Raw genomic sequence first — 2,461 nt, forward strand, 5'->3', positions numbered from 1 at the left:
TCCCGTACAGTGGGAATTCCATAAAAGCCCTGCTTGACGTCATCATCTGACCTATTACGACAGCCGTGAATACAACAGGTGTGCACCATTGCTAGCTTTAAATAGTAGTAATGTAACTATAAATGTAAATAATATATAAATGAATGTAACTCGCGCGCTACAATGTGTGCTCAGTGACCCGTACGGTAAGCTTGCCCTCCAAGATGGCCGCCACCAGGGAATCCCCGACTCTGTGACGTCATGTGAAAACTATCTATTCCAGAACGTCCGCACAGGGCGGCCATCTTACCACAGGCAAGCTTTTCCACAGAATTTGCGGTACACTGAGGTAAGACCATTGAGATGCTTAAATGTTTATACTCTTATCTCGCTGAAATTTTGACGTATATACAAATGGTTTGATTTCTTAAAACATTATTAATGTGGTTGTAATTCTGGGTGCTTGAACATGCTAAAATCGTACCTTTTCTCTTCAAAAACGACTTACTGCAGCTTTGTCAAAGTTGTGTTTCATGCTAGGCTAGCTCGTAGCACCAAGTAATTTTACATGGAAGGTCATGAGATAATATTTTCAATAACTGAAGTTGCACTTGCACATGGTTTTCGTTTTCGGGTTGGTTAATTTAAAACAACTTACATTATGATTTCTAGAGGAAATTAAATTACTGACTGTGACGAGATGCCAGACTTCTGCGCGGCTTTCGGTTGCTCGAACCGGCGATGTCTGGAAAGTAGGGCACGCGGGATCACCTTTCACCAGTAAGATAACACATTTTTTTAAGGATAATCGGTAGCGTTATTTACTTAGTGAAATAATGTCCAATACAGTTCCTGATATGAGCAGCCGGGCTTTTTTTGTCACAAACTACCGTGAGTCGCTGTCACTGTTTTATACTATTACTTACTCGGGCAGTGCATTTGTTATTATGCTATGATGTGAGTTTACATTTGTTATTATGCTATGCTGTGAGTGCATTAGGTTTTTGAGGTGGATGAAGTATTTCTGAAATTTCAGAAGTGAGTAAGCTGTTTATTTAACTTTAGCTTCCCCTACGGCCCTATCACGTAAAAATATTTTCACTAAAAATTGGAAATAAATTGTATGGTTATTTGTCCTAAGGCCGCAGTTATCCATATGCAGTGTTAGGTTTCTCACAGCATAGGAATTTCAGCATGTATTTTTTTTAAAGCATAAAATGATTATTCATCATTAATATCATAAATACATACTTCGGTTTGTTTTTATATATATATATATATATATATATATATATATATATATATATATATATATATATATATAAAAACAAACCAAACCGTTTGAATATCGATTGAAATTTGAGGAAGTTACGGTCATCTGAAAAGTACATATTGCTACCAACACAATGTACTGGGTAAGCCAGCTGTCTGAGGTAAGATGGCCGCCATGTGCGGACGTTCGACTTCGTTGACGGGCAACGGGGACGAGGCATCGAGTCTGCTTCCGGGGGAATGGCTGAGCGTAGCTGTCAGTCAAACACAAGTTAGCCAATGGGAATACATTCCTGGACAGCCCACCCACACGTGAAGTTTGTGCCAAAACTGCAAGCAAAAAGTCAGGGAGCGCAAACGAGAAAGCTGGAATCGCAACCAAAATAAATTACGTCAAACAAAACTGAGAAAGACGCGGAACAAAAATAAAAGGTTTCTGAAGAGTAATAGACTGATATTTTGCACGATTACACGAATAATTTGTTTGCCAGTCTAAAAAATTGACTTTTTTTTTTTGTATTTTGATTTGTCGTTTTTGTTTGATATTTCAAAAGTATTGTATGAACATTTTGGCACAAAATTGATTCCCATAGATACTGAAAGCAAAGGTTCACATACTTTTGCCACTCACAGATATGTAATATTGGATCATTTTCCTCAATAAATAAATGACCAAGTATAATATTTTTGTCTCATTTGTTTAACTGGGTTCTCTTTATCTACTTTTAGGACTTGTGTGAAAATCTGATGTTTTAGGTCATATTTATGCAGAAATATAGAAAATTCTAAAGGGTTCACAAACTTTCAAGCACCGAGAGAGAGAGAGAGAGAGAGAGAGAATCAATGTCATTGTCAGAAATAAGAATCAGAATCCGATTTATTTTGTTGTCATTGCACAGACTACAACGAAATTAGGTGTCAGGACTCGAACTCAGGTGGAAGAAGCTTTAATACCCTACATAGTGCACCAGTATAGTGAGCAGTGCTCTATTTGGGATTTAGCTGCTAGTCGAGACTCGTTTCTATGGAAACGGCTGGTTGTGTGTAGCCGCTGGTCAGGCTGTTTACTGGTTTAGTTTCATGAACCGAAGCAGATAAAACTCTGTTAACTTACTAGATATCGAATTTATCCAGTTATACGCGAAGTTTGTCCAAGCAGAGACGAGTATTAGCCAACTGAATCAGCTGATCACCAGTGCGGTGCTGGAGC

Source organism: Neoarius graeffei, chromosome 17 (assembly GCF_027579695.1).
Source record: "Neoarius graeffei isolate fNeoGra1 chromosome 17, fNeoGra1.pri, whole genome shotgun sequence".
In the NCBI taxonomy this organism is placed as follows: domain Eukaryota; kingdom Metazoa; phylum Chordata; class Actinopteri; order Siluriformes; family Ariidae; genus Neoarius; species Neoarius graeffei.